The sequence below is a fragment of the Arvicola amphibius genome, chromosome 4, assembly GCF_903992535.2.
Source record: "Arvicola amphibius chromosome 4, mArvAmp1.2, whole genome shotgun sequence".
NCBI lineage: Eukaryota > Metazoa > Chordata > Mammalia > Rodentia > Cricetidae > Arvicola > Arvicola amphibius.
The window spans coordinates 84,867,037-84,883,941 of record NC_052050.1 but is presented as its reverse complement, the minus strand read 5'-3'; the positions used below and the strand labels follow the sequence as shown (position 1 = coordinate 84,883,941).

The 16,905-nt window shown below is 42.3% G+C and overlaps 1 pseudogene; it reads left to right on the top strand.

The window, feature by feature from the left end:
- The first annotated feature begins 5,835 nt into the window (after positions 1 to 5,835).
- Positions 5,836 to 13,190, top strand: LOC119811519 (annotated as a pseudogene).
- Positions 13,191 to 16,905: the final 3,715 nt, after the last annotated feature.

The window sequence follows — 16,905 nt, the reverse complement described above, 5'->3', positions numbered from 1 at the left end:
AGAGACAAATGCATCATGTTCATAAAGCTCTGTTAAAGAAACTTGATCTTAGAAAATCTTTCCTGTGAACCAGTACCATGCCATTTTGTAAAAGCCTCCATTTTGGTTGAATTGTGGCAATTCCTGGAATTCTGATAATTTATTTTCTAGAACTGATCTGTTTTCTATATTCTTACTTTTCCCACCCTCATGGCTGATTCAGAGACAGTGTGACAGCAAGCATGTACTGGAGAATACCAATCTTATGGCAGAGAACCTCTTTCTGCCTCATGAACCTCTAAGAAGAAACTCTCTCCCTCCCTCCCTCTCCCTCTCCCTCCCTCCCTCCCTCCCTCCCTCCCTCCCTCTCCCTCCCTCCCTCCCTCCCTCCCTCCCTCCTCTCTCTCTCTCTCTCTCTCTCTCTCTCTCTCTCTCTCTCTCTCTCTCTCTCTCTCTCTCTCTCTCTCTCTCTCTCCATACTACATGATCTTGGGCCGATCTCAGAGCATCTACCAAGCTGCTGACTATCTCTGGAACTGCTGAGACTTCCAATAAGAAGAGTCTTTATCCCAAAGAACAGTTCTGTGTCCCTGAGAAGCTGCAAACTTGAAATGACCAGTATATTGAGAATATTAGCTCTGATTCTGCCCTCTGGAAGTGCATGGAATAAGCTTCTTGTTTTATTTAATTGTTTTCCCCAAATCTTCCTCCGGATACTGCACTACAGATCATAGATCCACCTGGTCCCTTCCTTCCAGGCCAGATATGTGTGGCAATATTCAGTGTACCCCACGGATCAACTGAGGACATTCCATCCCTTTGAGATTTAAATAAAGTTGGCTAAAACCTCTGATGCCACATCCTGTGGGAATTTGACAGCCCAACCCTAGGTTTCGGCGAATTCCTAGGGATTTGCTTTTAAGGTGAGGTTTGGATGGGTTACTAACTTTGTAGAACTCTTACTCCCTCATGCTCTTCTGTCTTCTCAGGTCTCCATCTGGTCATCTTCACACAGAACTCACTTCCTCGAATCCTCTGTACCACACATGGGTACCATTGGGTGTGTGGCAGAGTTGACCAATGGTAGCAACTGACGATTTCCACTGCCACACAGACTATTGGGAAGTAAAATATTTAGCGCTGTGGTTTTTAAAATCCCACATCCATCTATTCTTCCACTAGGAACTTTTTAGTGGTCATCTTTCTCCTTGAACTATTAAATTTTGCATGCTTCCCCGGCTGTTTTTTCCTGTCTGTTTCTTGAGACAATGTCTTGCTTTGTAACTCGAGTTGGTATGAAGCTGAATAACATGCAGTCCTGATTACCTCAAGTTCTCAACCCTTTGCCGCCCCGTCTCCAATACTGGGATTACAGCTGTGAGCCACTATCCCAAATTCTTCTCACTCTTTCCCTTAGTGTCTCTGTTCTTCTCATAACAATACATTCCTGCCCCTCATTTTCACGGAGCTCTCTCCTTTGACACTGGGTCCTAGCTCTTGTGCCAAATCTATTTATCAAAATATTTTCTTAAGCAACAAAATTACCTTCTTAATAAGCCCTCTGCCACATACTTACAACATGATTTCAACTCTTCTCACTCATTAAACATTTTGTTGCTGTTGCTAATGCCTCTTTTGGCATTCATTTCCCAGAAGGAACTCAGTGAGGTCTTCAGGAGAAACACTTTACTAATATAACAAAAAAATATCTACCTTTATAGTTCCAAAATGGTGCTTGGATAGGACCCTGTGTGGAATATTAATGACTAGTATGGATCATGTACCTCTTATTTCTTTTCCTTGAAGATGTTTCAGGCAGTCAGGCTTTTAATTTACAAATGTAAATTAAATCGCACCAATAGACTATATAGTTGCGAATCCAAAGAATAGGATGGAGACACCTTGGATACATGACTCTCATTCGGAATGATGAGCATGTTTTCTTCATCTTCTGGTAGCTAAGGGACATTCTGGCAAAGATGCATGCATATATTTTAATCTGAACATGGTTGCTTATGGTTGTCATATGTGACTTGGACTTTTAAAAGCGTCAGAGAGTAATTAGAGAGCGCGAGGATGGTGATTACTACTCGAGAAAACCCCATTTTGAGCTCATAATGGTTGTAGACAACTTTGGAGTAACCCAGAATGTTAAATTAAGCTTATATTATATTCATAACTGTTGACTGGAAAGATAAAGCCACCTGAGATACATTTTAAGTATGCTAGTATTTATTTCCTCAATACTCAGTTTAGGCCAGGTATTGTGTTAACGTCATTCTATGCATTAGGTCATTTCCTCCTTCCTAAAGAGAGCTCGAAGAAGGGAAACATTATTCTCTTCATTTTATAGGTGAGGAAACTGGGATGTGAAGCGACACAGCAATGTGTTCAAGGTGCCTTGACTATGACTTGGAGCAGCGCGAGACTCAACCCATGCTGGCCTGGAAGCTATCGGTGTCCTTCCACCCTGCCCACCCAGAGAAGGAAACAGATCATACGGGACATTCCTCCCCATGGCGGCAGCATTCTTCCTCATAAATGCTATGTTTATTTTTATTTTTTGCAGGGCGCCTCAACAGCTCCCCCTTGAGTCTCTAATATGCTTTCATTTGCAAAATCCAAACCAGCTAAGTGGTCAATATTTTGAAGGAAGCCACTAAAGGGAACGCTTTTCCCTGTTCTCTCCCTTGTGGGAGCCATGGCTGTACAAGAAGTAAGGGGAGAGTTCACCAAATCTTAAGAGGAGAGAGGCCCTGGTTCGCGGGGACATGAAGAGGTTACCAGGGAGACTTCAGAGATCACAGCTATCAGAGAAAAACTCAGATTCCATCTTGGTCTCTAAGGAAAAAAAAAATCAGTCCTTTTCAAAGAGCATAATTTTGCATCTTGATTAAAGTGTCTCGGGAAATGAACCTCATTAAATCAAACCAATGGGTTGAAAGTGTGTAATTAAGCTAATCCATTTTGCTTTTCTTAATGCCTTAAATACCTGTTTGTATGGAAGCCTGAACATCGTGAAACTTCCTCAGGTAAAAGACAGTGTGAGCCATGGGCGACTGAGAGTCCGAGCATTTCTTCAGGGACTCAGTCTTCCTTGAACGCTCTACTTCCGCAACACCATCAAAACAAACATATCCATGGATATTCAGCAGCATGGCTTCATATTTCGTATTTCACACACTTCGTTGATGACGTTGTCTTAGGGTTTCTATTGCTGACATAAACACCATGACCACAAAGCAAGTTGAGGAGGCAAGGGTTTATTTTGTGTCTGAGGGTTTTTATTGCTGGGAAGAGGCACCACGATCACGGCAACTCTTCACGAAAGAAAATATTTAATTGAGGTAACGGCTTACAGTTCCAGAGGTTCTGTCCATTATCATCATGATAGGGAGCATGGTGGCTGGGAGTGTGGCTGCACGTAGGCAAACATGGTGCTGGAGAGTTCTACATCTTGATCCAAATCAGGAAGTGTACTGTCCCATTGGGCTTGAGCATATATGAGCTCTCAAAGCCCACGTCCACTGTAATACTCCAAAAAGGCCACACCTCCTAATAGTGCTACTCCCGTTGGGGGTCATTTCTTTTAAACCACCACATTTTGCTTATACTTTCACATCACAGTTCATCACTTAATGAAATCATCAAGGGAACTCAAAGCAGGAACTGAAACACAGGTCTTGGAATAGCGCTGTCTACTGGCTTGATTCCGCAAGGCTTGCTCAGTCGGCTTTCTCTTATGCCCCAGGACCACCCGCCCAGGTGTAGCACCCTCTACAATGGGCTATGCCCTCCCACATCAATCACTAATTAAGAAAATGTGCCACATACTTGCCCATAGGCCAATCTGATGAGGCATCTCCCCAATTGATTTCCAAATGTCTTCCCAAATCACTAGCTTGTGTCAAGCTGACATAAACCTACCCAGCACTGATTGATCCATTTATTTGCATTCAATATTTAGTGTTGGAGGAAGGCTGCTTGTTTCCCAGCCGCCTGGCAGCTCAGACCTGAAATAATCACACAGAAACTGTATTAATTAAATCACTGCTTGGCCCATTAGCTCTAGCTTCTTATTGGCTAACATTTATATCTTAATTTAACCAATTTCTATTAATCTGTGTGTCGCCATGTGGCTGTGGCTTACTGGATAAAGTTTTGGTGTCTCTAGCGGGGCTGCATGACTTCTCTCTGACTCCTTCTTCCTTCTCCCAGCATTCAGTTTAGTTTACCCCACCTACCTCTATTCCCTGAGCAGGCCCAAGACAGTTTCTTTATTCATTAATGGTATTCACAGCATACAGAGGGGAATCCCACATCAATTTAATAGACACCTATCATGTGGCAAGCAGTAGAAGTGTCTGCCCTTGGGAAATACACAATGTATAGGAATCAGAGTGGATGTTCTTCAGTAATGTGATCCTTAATCCCTTTGCTTTTCTGCTAGTCTGCTAGTTTTCCTTCATAGTCTTGTATAGGTGACTCTTGCTATCCTTATAGATTCACACCACTTCTATAAAGATTGATTTACAACTACGTGTTACCTATCTACTCTTATTTTTTGGAACATCATATCCATATGCTCATCTTTGTGTTTTCTGAACATAAATAATTCACACAAATCTGCAAGTCGATATAGCCAAATCTTAGCCCTCAATTGTTGTCCAAAATCTGCTTAAATCTTAATAAGCTGATCTGTATTTCATTTACCAAGAAACCCAGATCATAAGCTTGGGGGTTGTGCAAAGCTTCACATTCTTTCTCATGAACCCACAAGTTCTCCCCCATAGTCACAATATCTCTTTGTGACTATTAAACACCTATTTGTCTTTGGTTCACCCCTATTTCTTGGCACACTAATTATCATGCGTGTACTATGTCAACAATATAGATGTCAACAATTTAGATGAACACACTTGTGTCTTTTCACAAGTTCAGAATTTATTAACAAATTATAAATTTATTAACAAATTATAAATTCATGTGGCACAGTAGTTTCATTGTCAGTATCAATTTGCCAGACAGTCCCACTTCGTTGATAGTCCTGGACAAAGCAAACATGGATTTTTTTTTATCCTAATCTCAATTACTGATATCAACTCTCAGTTCATACATTACATATCACACAATAAATAGATCTCTGTCTGTCTGTCACTCACAGGAACAAGTCACTTATTAGTCTGGGCTACGTGGTATCATAAAAACATGCTCTTCATATATCCACACAAGGCCAATAGCAGCGGTGGGGATCAGCGGGGAAGGATCTGAAGGTTTAGTTGCTCATTGATGGGAAATCATAGAGATTCCTGAAGGGCTCCTCACACAAGCAGAACATAGAAGTTCCAGTTCCTTTTTGCTATACCCTGCTCTTTGCCTCCCTTCTTCCATGGTTCAACAGTATCCTTATGAATATTTTTTCTAATAAACCAGAATACATAGGTAAATATTGCCCTGAATTCAGCAAGTGACTCTAACAAATTCATCCAACCTGAGAAAAGGTGTGTGAGCACCCTATCTTGTCTCTATCAAATGCACAAGATGACATCAGGATTGGCTTAAATGGGAGAATTCCTCCATCACATTATTTCCTTGTTTGCTGGTAAGCAGAAATCTCCAATGCATCCCATTGCTGAGTATGAAAGAGAATCTGAGTTTAGTCTCTCCTGCAAGACCCATTCTAAACATCTGTCATCTTTTACCAGTACAAAGCTTTTACACAGTCTCTTGTTCCCATTCTTATTGACCCCCCCAAGCCTGCTCTTCACACATCTGTCATGGTGATCAGCCAGGAAAGAGAAATTAGACTGGGTCTCTTGCTTGTATGAATTAATCGAGTCCACAGTAATTCAAGTGATGTATTCAAATTTGTCTCAGATGCTGATCCCCAACCTCATAGGCATCTCAATCCTCACAGGATGGGCTGCTGGTATGGGATTCCCCTCTGTAGGCTGTGAGTATGTATTACTACCATTGGTTAATAAAAGAAACTGCTTTGGGCTATAGCAGGGCATAACATAGCCAGGCTGGAAGATATATACATATAGAGCTAGAGCTAGAGCTAGAGCTAGAGCTAGAGCTAGAGCTAGAGCTAGAGATAGAGATAGAGATAGAGATAGAGATGATAGGGATAGAGATAGAGAGAGATAGAGATAGAGATGATAGAGATAGAGATAGAGATGATAGAGATAGAGATAGAGATAGAGATGATAGAGATAGAGATGATAGAGATAGAGATGATAGAGAGAGATAGAGATGATAGAGATAGAGATGATAGAGAGAGAGATAGAGATGAGATAGAGATAGAGATAGAGATAGAGATAGAGATAGATAGAGATGGAGATAGATAGTAGGCAGAGTCAAGGAAAAGCCATGTAGCCACCACAGGAGGCAGATGCCGGATGCCACACAGAACGTTACCGGTGGACCGCAACCATTTGGCAATACACAGATGAATAGAAATGGCTTAATTTAAGATATAAGAGCTAGCCAATAAAAAGCATGAACTAATAGGCTAAGCAGTGTTGTAATAATACAGTTTCTATGTAATTATTTCGGAATTGGGCATCCAGGAAATGAACAAGCAATCTCTGCCTACAGGTTGCCTTGATATTAGGCTGCGGTGGGGAGAATATGTACAAGTCCCTATGATGTACCCGCTCTGTACTGCATAGTTATAATTATAGACTTTCTTATCTCAGACCACACCTTCCTTCAAAGGAGGCATTAATGAGACAGGAGACAGGCAGATCCTACAATAGGCAGATGGAAAAGGGACAAAGGAGTCCCACAGGGGAGTGGCAGCACGCAATCATCTAGCGGGACTGCAGGAGCTGAAATGCCACCAGCTAACTAGCTTGAACACTAGAGCTACCTCTTCATAACACGTCCCCCTTCCTGCTTACAATAGGTGTTCTAGACCTTGGTTTCTAAATGGCCCACTAGGACTAACGCCAGACTTCATTATTCAATGGAGGGTCTTCAAGATTTTAGCCTCACTGATATATAAAGTCTGGTCTGTTCTCCTTTCTCAAAGCACATGTAACCTCTAAGCAAGGGCCTCTGCTAGGAACCCCTTTAGGTCCCTCCCCCATTAGCTAGGAAGTTTCTCTTTCATTTTTATTTTTTTCTTAATAAAAATCTCCCCTGCATTGCTTGCTCCTTGTGGTCCATGTGCCTCATTCCTCATGGTCACGAGACAAGAGCTTGAGAAAGAGAAAGAATCTACAACATTCATGGACCCACTCTGTAGTGAGGAGACAGAGGTGTGAGCTCCTACTGAGAACGACTGAACCTAGTTGTATGGTATCAGTAACCCATTGAATGAGAATTTCAACCCAGGACTCCAAAGTCTTGACTTTTCTCCTATTACTGTCATATGATAGTGCCTCTTCTCCTAGGAAGTCTTTTTCAGTAGCCATAAAGTTATGGAAATGGTAAATTCTGGTTATGCAGAAGAATTTGTATATGCATAATTGACTATTGACCTAGGCATCATAAAAGAGTCCTGCAGATGTGGGTAATTTTTATAAATGATGGTAAGGCTCTACACCCGGGAATCTGATTGCAGAATTGCACGTGGTGCAACCTGAGTTCCAGGTGTTGGTTTGGGGTGTGAGTGTGTGTGTGTGTGTGTGTGTGTGTGAGAGAGAGAGAGCGAGAGAGAGAGAGAGAGAGAGAGAGAGAGATTGTGTCTTTTAATGTTTTCTGCGTAATTCTAACTTGTAGCCAGACTTAGAAGACACCCTGTTCCAAGTCAAGATGACCTCTCTGAACTTCTCTTTCTGAAATCTACTAGCCAGGTAAGCAGGTGGCTTCAGAACTGACCGTTATTTGGACATACTAGGACAAGAGAGTATCTGAGAGATGACTGTCATCCTCAGTGGCTTCTGGAGGCTAATTGCTTACGCAGGATTATGTAAACAAGAATTTCGAACCCACTTAAAGAATTTGTTTCTTGCTGAGCATCCCTGTGTAAATGCCGTCTACATCTTCCCTGCTGTCTGCATCTTTCCTTCAGCAGTTTACTGTATGGTCAGAGACGTCCTGAAGGTGGAGACCTCATTCATAGCTGAGGTTGTGTGACAACCAAGTTTGAGGGAAGAATGAGAAATTAAGAGCAAGCAAGATCCGGCTAGGAGAAGGGATAGCGCACTCTCATCTGCCTAGTCTACTGAGGCACCTACCCTTTAAATAGAGTTCAGATGGTCCTTCGGCATTTGAGCTGAGAACTGAAACATACTGCTGTTAAATTTTTATTTAATATCAATAACAACTGAGTTACTTAAACTATCCCTGTGGAGGGTCTGCGGGGGTGTGGATGAGTGTGTGGGTGAGGTGTGATACGGCACATGCATGTGAGCACACGGGGGGGCAGGCACCTGCACTTGTAAAGGCAGAAGCATAATCTCCTCTGTCAATCACCACCTCATTGCTGTGAGACAGGGTTTCTCACTAAACCAGAAGCTTGTCATTTAGGCTAGGCTGGCTGGCCAGTGGGATCTTGGACTCCTCCTGTCTCTGCCTGCCAGTGTTGGGGTTATGGTCATCCACAGCCATGCCTGGCCTTTTAAAGGTGGATGTTGGGGATTCCAATTCAGGTCTTCGTGCTTGCAAGCACTCTTAGCCCTGGAGCCATCAACCGGCCTCTCTGAGTCTTACCTTGTGGAGTAAAGATTACCTGGACAATGAGCACTGTCCCCTCTCTTGCTGTGTCACCACTGGTCATTGTTATCAGGACTGAATAAACAGTTCCTTCTTTATGGTGGAAGAACTGAATGGTTAGGCATCCGGGTGCTGGAAGCTGATTCTATGGCTCTTGGGAATCTACTCCTTATGAACGGAGGGGCTCTGCATAAGTAAACTTGCTTCAGTCTCTCTACCTATAAAATGGCCGTTCTAATCCTGTAGGGTTGTTAGGTAAAGTAATTCATGGGTACGGGAGTGTCCGTCATTCCTGGGATTTAACGAAGACTATGAAGAATATTTGTTTTAAATTTTCATAGCATATATAGAAACTCACCACCAAATGGATCATCTGCCTTCTTAGCAAGCTTCCAAGTCAAATCCAGAAAGAAGTTTAGCCTGTGAATCCCGCAGTATTTTCCATGCGCATGATCTATGATCTGGTGGAGAGAGAAGGCGTGTGCTCTGGACACTCAGTATCATCTTGGCTCCTCTAACAGGCCTGGGAAACCAGTTGTCAGTCTCTGAGGTTCTCCTTGTATTACTTCGGGTGTGTATGTCTATGAATATTCATTCCAAATTATAACCTGCAGATACTCTACATCAAGTCCTGGATACTCCCTCATTGCTCCGCCCCAACATGTTCTTAACCACTACGATCCCTTATTTCCCCTGCATTCTGCTCATCACACCCAACCAGGACTGTGCCGAATCATTTGCTCTGGCCCATAGAATTTGTCATTTATACAACTCAATTACTGCCAGCAAGGCTTAAAGGTAAGAGGCTAGATCTTGAGAACCGAGGATACTGTTACCATGGTTTCACTATAGGGGGGTCTCTAAATGACAAGGAACCTTTCATCCAACTTCAAGCCTTGATGATGTCTGTTCTATTTGGTGTTGAACTAAAGGCTCTTCTCTCTTGCTTATTTTTCTGGTTTATTGTGTGATATATCATCTTTCCAGCTTTTGTTGGAGGTAAATCTATTCTACCACAAAATCCTAAGAGTTAAGAGTTGTTGGGTACCTACTGTGTGTCACTGTGTTATTATATTAATACAGTATACACCAGAACTCGTCAAAAATACACAGATGTTAATCTTCTAATTTAAATTAATTTGAATCTTATTTTTTATTATTTCTTTTACTTTTAAGATTATAATTAGATCCTTTTCCCTTCCCTTTCCTCCCTCAAAACCCTCCTTTATACCCCCTTGCTCTCTTTCAAGTTTACCTCTTTGTTCATTAATTGTTGTTACATGCATATATGCATATGTGTATTCATATATATTCCTAATAATAACCTACTCAGTCTAAATAATGTTGTTCACGTGCACGTTTTGGGCTGACAATTTGGTATTGTATATCCACTTGGTGTGCTCTTCCATTGGGAAGACTATTTCTCCTGATTGATGTGTTCTTTAGTTGCCTGTAGTTCTTTATGAAGGGCTGAAGTTTTGCTTATCAACTTAAGCATATCTATTGTTGATGTCTTTGTTCAGCTTATTGATTCATTTTTGCAATGCTGAAATTAAACCCCAGACAAGTGTTCTATCACTGACTTACATTACAAACTCATGATCAGAAGAGATTCCTTCCTCCATGTAATGCCATTTTTTTCCAAGATACATTAAATGAATCATGCGCCCCCAGGGAGTGGAGAGATGGCTCAGTAGTTAAGAGCCCTAGGCTGCTCTTCCAAAGGACTGGGATTTGATTCTCAGCACCCACATGGCAGTTCACAGCTGCCTATAACTCCAGTCCCAGGAGATCTATTGCCCAGGAGATCTTCAGGCTGATGCACAGACATACATACATAAATCTATTTTTAAATTTAAAGGAAAAAAGACACGTTTATTTTATGCTAGAGAGATGGTTCAGTGTGAGAACACTGACTGCTCTTCCAAAGGACCGAAGTTCAGTTCTGGGCCCAGGTGGCAGCTCAAAACTATCTGCAACTCCTCTGGCCTCTTCTGGGCACTAGGCATGCACATGGTACACAGATGAAGGAAAATACCACAACAGAAATAAATATTTTTTAAGACTCACAAATTAAATTATTTTAAATTACCATTAAAAACTGCATTGACCACATTTTACATTTTTTTAAATGAAGCATTATCTTCCCCTTTCAAATAAAGATATAAAACTCAGAGAATTTAAAAGGCATACCTCATATGACACAGCAGGTACAAGCCCGAGATCAAAATCCATTTGAATATTCTCCACTATGTTGTGGTTTTCTTAGTATAAAATTGGAGAGTGGTATGCACTAGGTGATTATCCAACATTTCATGAATGAGTCAATGTAAAACTAAAGGTGATCTTTAACCCTTTGTTTGTCTGGGTACTATTCAGAGAATACACTGTGTCTGTGTCTTCCTGATACATTGCTACGGTACATTCTCTAACCGATGAGAAGCATGCTTTCACTAGCAACTCACAAGGCACTCCTAGAGAAAATTTTGTTTGGGCAATTTTACTTTCATAAAGAGGAAGATAAAGAGGAAGAAGAAGAAGAAGGAGGAGGAGGAGGAGGAGGAGGAGGAGGAGGAGGAGGAGGAGAAGAAGAAGAAGAAGAAGAAGAAGAAGAAGAAGAAGAAGAAGAAGAAGAAGAAGAGAGAAGAAAGAAGAGAAGAAGAAGACACGACGACGACGACGACGAAGAAGCCCTTGAAGAACCCAAGTTTTATAGAGCTTCCTAAGTGAGGAATCTAGGATTCTGCCATCTGCTGTCTTGGACTCCTAAGGTGAGGGTCACACTTGCTGAAACCCCTTCTGCCTCCTCACAAAGTTGACAATGACTGCCAAGAGTTTATGCTTTTACCCACCCATCCAGATGGGCATTTGCATTTTAATAAGGTCCTTCTACACTTTAGCTCAATGCTTCTCAGAGTGCAGTCCCTGGGCCTCAGGGACCCAGAGAACCTTTCATGAGGTCTACAGAGTCAAAACTATTTTCATATGTTATTTGCCATTTTCACTAAGTTAACGTTTGTACTGACGGTGCAGTGGTGGCTCTGCCAACGCCTCCGAATAAATCAAGACATTAGTCCTCAACTGTCATTGCCTGCTTCGACACCATACTTAAGCAGGGGGAAAGCTTATTTCCTTAATATTTATGAGGAGGTAGTAAGTGGTGTGAATTTTGTTAAATCTGGACCCTTGAGGACACATACATTTAAAACATTTTCTGTGACCAAATGGGATATACACATAAAACGTAGCATCTTGCATTCCTAAGGAAAAGCACTTGTGCAGCTGTTTGAGCTGTGAGTTGAACTAGTCACTTTTGAGTGGAACAATATTTTTTTTCTTGAAGAAATGACTGACAGGCACACTAGTTGTTAAGTCTTGGCAGACACTTTCTTTTAAAAAAAGTGAACAAAGCAAGCCTGTCATTTCAAGGAAAACAACTGACAGGACTTGATGTCAATGATAAAATTTGGGTGTTGGAGCAAAAATTAGAATTTTGAAAAATTTGTATCTGCTACTCGTGAGCTTGGCATTTCCCCAAGACTTCAACAGTCTCTTGATCAGATTGGTGGTAATATTAATGGATATGATTTCTTCATATTGTATAATGGGATATGTCAACATCTGGGAGATCTGCATAACTCAGGCAAAAGTCAATATTTTCCAAATGATCAAGTATGATGTTAGAAAATTGTGGCTGGGTAAAAATACCCACTGAAAGTTCATGTCAGATCTAAGGATTTCAATAAGGAAGTGTATGAGAAGTTCATAGATACATGTGGAGCTCTGTAGTACAACTAACATGCTTTGGCATAATATAATAATTAATAATAATAATAAAAATAATAATAGTCTCTGTGGTTATCTAAGAAGGCTATAAAATGTCCCTTCTTTTCCAACAATTTCTCCCAAACAACATACCACAGCAGACTGAGAACAAGGGCAGTTATAACCTACCTTCCTCCTTGTTTTTTTTTCCTTTGTCTCATTTTGTTTTAGTGGATATAAAAAAAGTCTACATTAGACATGGGGAAGGAAGAAATAGGAGCCTTGTAGACAGCAGCCAGTAGACAACGCTTCAACTGGTTGCTGTCTACAAGGCTCTGAGTGACCACTATGTCTATCTAGAAGGCACATTGCTGAAGCCCAACTTGGTCACCCCAGGCCATGCTTGTACCCAGAAATTTTCCAGTGAGAAGATTGCCATGGCAACTGTCACAGCACTTCATTGCACAGTGCCCCCTGCTGTCCCTGGAGTCACTTTCCTGTCTGGAGGGCAAAGCGAGGAAGAGGCATCCATCAACCTCAATGCTATCAACAAGTGCCCGCTGCTGAAGCCATGGGCCTCGACTTTCTCTTATGGTCGAGACCTGCAGGCCTCTGCTCTGAAGGCCTGAGGCGGGAAGAAGGAGAACCTGAAGGCTGCCCAGGAGGAATACATCAAACGAGCCCTGGCCAACAGCCTCGTTTATCAAGGAAACTACACCCCAAGTGGTCAGTCTGGAGCCGCAGCCAGTGAATCTCTCTTCATCTCTAACCATGCCTACTAAGCAGAGGTGATCTAAGGCTGCCCCATCAATACTCCGGGCCCCTGCCTAGCCACTTGCTTTTGAAGAGGGAGCCTTCAGGGTCTTCCCCATTAGTCTTGCTGCCCTCGCTTCTGGTGTGGTATTGTTTGTGAATGCTAATTCTGCCATCCCTTCCAGCCCACTGCCAATAAAATAAGAGCCTCAGAAGGCAGGGTGGAGAATGGCATTTGGGGCTTAACATATTGTCTGTAGAAGGCTGGAGGCATCCCCTCTGCTTCAGAGGAAGCAGCCCTCACCTTCTCAGTAGGGTTCTCTCCACTCACATCTCCAAAATGGAGAGAGGCTGTCACCCTACTGTCACTTTGGGCCACCTTCTTTCTTTGCAGAGCAAAGGGTGCGACAAGCCTCTACTGGCAGAAATTTGCCTATGTGGGTTAAAATCAATATTCCCAGTGGTCCTGTTATGCCAGACATCAAAAGGATATTTTTTGTTTTTAAGTGTAGAACAATGTCAGTGTTCTCACTAAGTATTTTCTGCTTGGTAAACTATTTTTCCAGAAAAAGAAAATCTGTTCATATGTAGTGGTGGACTATTTTTTAAGAAATTAATGCCGGGCGGTGGTGGCGCACGCCTTTAATCCCAGCACTCGGGAGGCAGAGGCAGGCGGATCTCTGTGAGTTCGAGACCAGCCTGGTCTACAAGAGCTAGCTCCAGGACAGGCTCTAAAGCTGCAGAGAAACCCTGTCTCAAAAAACCAAAAAAAAAAAAGAAAGAAATTAATAATTCCTTAGCTTACATTTTTCTTGAGTTTAGTCTCAGAGGTGATAACTACCGAGGTAGAACTCACGCAGGTACCAAGGTGCTTTAGAGGCTTAATTATTCTTCAAATCATGAAGGGAATTTCAGAACAAAATTAGGAGAGTCACTGCTCTACTAGAAGGAAGAGATTGGTATTCCCCCCACGCACGCACCAGTCAGTGGGGGCTGGGAAAGAACGTTTTCCCTCCCAAAACCCAAACGGGCACTCTGAGTACACGTGGCCCCAGAACCCCGATAAGACTCCGGTCCTATAGTCTCCCGGTACTGCCGCTTTCACTGCGCCATCAATCCCGAACTCAGACAAGTCCACAGCGAATCGGGCGTCTGATTCGGGGGTTCTTTCATGGATCATAACCTTCAGACTACGGGACTGGGCAAGGGCAGAGGTCTTTAGATGACTCTGCAGAAAGGGTAGTTCTGGCAACCAATGTGAGACCCAGGCCAACAGTACTTCTTGGCAGGGACCAAGAATGTGCGTCCGTTAATCACCTTGCCAGGGACTTGGGATAGCCCTTTGGGCAGGAAGGGAGAGGCCTGGGAGACAGGGAAGAGACAACATCATCATCCAAATCAAGACTGAGGTCAGCTGTCCAGACTTTTCTTGTGGTTGCAGTTCCTGTGGCTACTGCCCACGGCTTCCCCTACTTCATCTCACTGTCCCTTGAAGGTGCTTCCTGCCCTGTCCTCCCTAGGCCAGCGGTCAGCCCAGTGCTGTGGGTTGGACTCTAATTACTAGCTGTGCTGGGCAACCCGCCCCTTCTAATTCAGCTTTGACACAAATAGCTAGAAAGCTTGATTGCAGAGTCAGAATTCCCTCCGCAGTGCACCAAGTTGGTTCCCTTCTAGAAAGTGGACTCTTGCTCATTCAACTCAATGGCTATTACCAATCATCTAGCAGATGCTTAACAGTTCCTGTGAACAATGATTTCCAGAAAGATCATTTCCAGAACCATAGAGCCTTGGAAGCTCCAAGCATCTCAACCTACAGCTTCTTCCATGCGGGCCCCAGCTTGTACTCCTGCCACTATAATAATTCCCAGCTAATTGTCTCCCAAGGCATTTCTAAAATCTTTCTGTTATTAGAAAAATTCTTCTTTTTCTCTGAAAGAGGTGGCATAGCACAATGGTCAAGTCACACAGTCCTGGGTTTTAATCTGTTACACATAGGACTTTGAACAAGCCGTTTTCTTTCTTTGTCTTGGTTTCCTTGCCTAAACTCATCACAGGCTCTATGGTGAGACTGTGTGCCTCTGACATGTATTATTGTCTGTGTCCTGACACAGATTTAATGCTGATGAAGTCTGTCTGGTACCACGCATAACCTCCTATGGCCTTGGGGAAATTTGGTGGCTTGGAGCTATTTTGTAAATAAAATGATGCCCACATAACAGGTTGTGAGGACACACCTCTGCCCAGAAACTTACTAGATTGAACTGGGGTGTGTTGTTTGAATTTTTCTGAGCATCAAGTTTCTTCTGTCTCTAGATGAGAGTGAGCAATGGTTCTGGCTTAAGAGACCAGAAGTAAGGAAGTATGTAAGATACATAAAAGCTGGGCCCTGTGTCTGAGCAGGGCACATTGTAGACTCTATTGGCTGTCTTTCTTTGAAAATGTCTTACCTATTTTTTAGATCTATATAAAATCGAATCTTCCTTCCAGGTAGATCTTTAATTGTAAGGCTCTCTAGTATTTCCCCACTCTAGTGTAGACTTATCCCACACAACAAAGGCAGTTCTAAGATATGGTTTCGAAGACCATTTGCCATGTTGAGGAGGCTCCCCAGATGGCCTCCAGTTTTTCTATGTTCCCTTCAAAATGTGACAAGTCAGATTGAAATGTGCAAATTGACCATGTGCAAATTGCTTAGCCCCAAGAACTTAGCCCCATCACCTTTATTGTGTGTGACACTGAGCTCCTTAAATACAACAAAAGACCAAGCAATAAGCAGGCCGTGTTCTCAATCATCTTGTCTCAGAGCCACCTTCAGCCCTGAAGCCATGTACACACTTACTGCTGGTAAACTGGTCTCCGTGGTGCCACACTCAAGAAACAGAATGTTTTTAATCCTATACATAAGACTTTCTCTCTTGTTTCTTTTTTCTCAGCATAATAGAGCATAACTGGCAAATAAGAGTTGAATATGCTTAAAACATACAACATGATGTACTGAGATGCACACATGGAGATGACTGTCACCTCAGAGCTCATGTATACATCCATCCCCTGTATCTTTATCCGTGTTCCCTTAGCCAAGGATAAGTATGTAACCCAGGGCTCTTACCATAGTCACTGTGTGTGTTTTATACTTTTTAGTTAAACCCTGACAAAAACATTCCCATTATTTTTATGTATTTTCTTGTCTAGTTCCTTAAAAATAAACCTGTATTTTGATATTCAGCATGTCTCCTACATATTACTGTTGCTAGTCACAGACCTCAGTTTATTTATTAAATGTCTGAAGAGGATAGAGAAAACCAGGGCTCAGCTGGGTGGTGGTGGTACACGCCTTTAATCCCAGCACTTGGGAGGCAGAGGCAGGGGAATCTCTGTGAGTTCGAGGCCAGCCTGGTCTACAAGAGCTAGTTCCAGGACAGGCATCAAAAGCTACAGAGAAACCCTGTCTCTAAAAACCAAAATAGAAAAAAAGAAAAAAGAAAGAAAACCAGAGCTCCATAGATGAAATGGAGGCCAGGCTATGACAACCCAAGTGAACGAAAACTCTGGTTTCTCACAAATCTATTATATAATCTCTGGGGGAGAATACTTAAATTTATCATTTATTTGCTAAATACAAAAAGACAACATGAATACATCCCTTGTCATTTATTGAATGAAATTATCTTCTATTTGTGCATATGATTTAAAGGTAAACAAATAGAGAAGAGACTCAGAGAAGGATCTCGGTACCAAGCATAA